Raw genomic sequence first — 994 nt, 5'->3', positions numbered from 1 at the left:
CGAGCGCCCCAGGCAGGCGGACTTGGACGGCATAGTCCAGGGGACTCGACGACGGCAGCCGAGCCCCGCAGGAGGCGGCTTCTCCAGGGGCTGTCGGCCGCCCAGCGTCAGGGATGTGCGGTCACATGTCCCCGGCGGCGGCGAAACACAGAGGAGAGAACCCGGCTGGGCTCCCGGTCAGGCCTGGGGCGGCCCAGCGGGGGCGGCGCCCGCTGCTGCATGGCGGAGGCCCTGACGTCATGGAGTCCCCCACAGGGACCTACGGAAAGATGGCTGTTACTTGCACGAATTTCATGTTCCGGAAGGGCAGCTACTGCACACGGTGACGGAGTGGACAGGCCAGCAGCAGTAGGGCAAAAACAAGCAACTAGACACTGCGGCCTGCTGCCTCCACTTCGTGGGTGGGTGAACGCTGGGCATCTTGGGCAGAAACCATGTTCGAGATGGGGAGACTGCCCCTTGCGGGGGGCACCAGGGGCACGACCAAGTGACAATTCCCACCCCCAAGGTGAGGGCCAGCGGGAGCCAGTTCACAGGCGCAGCCTCGGATGGGGACCCCGCCAGCCCTCGCTCGCCCGCAAGCCCACTACCATCGCCGGCCCGCAGACCCCGCCCCGAGGCCCGGCGACGCGGCTGCGAAAGGCCAGGACTCAGGGCCTGCGATCCGGCCCGTCGGCCGCGGGGCTCCGGGGGCAACGATCGCCGTGCAGCCGCAGTGGTGGGGGGCGACACCCGCGCTCCGGGTCACCCCGCGCGGGACCCCGCCCCTGGAACCTCGCGCTCCCACCCTCGCCCCGAACCCCGCCCACGGGTCACCTCGCGTCCAGGGGCCGGCCCGCCCTGGACCCCCAAGCCCGCCCTGGGGTCCCTGAGCCCCGAACCCAGGAGCGCTGCACCCCGGCCCGCGATCGCCCCGCCTCCACCCCACGCCCCGACGTCACCCCACGCAGGACCCCTGCCTCGAGCGGGAGGTTGCCCCGCCTCGACGCTGCAC

This window comes from Hipposideros armiger, unplaced genomic scaffold, assembly GCF_001890085.2.
Source record: "Hipposideros armiger isolate ML-2016 unplaced genomic scaffold, ASM189008v1 scaffold_3, whole genome shotgun sequence".
NCBI classification, from domain to species: domain Eukaryota; kingdom Metazoa; phylum Chordata; class Mammalia; order Chiroptera; family Hipposideridae; genus Hipposideros; species Hipposideros armiger.
Note: the sequence above shows the minus strand (reverse complement) of the source record.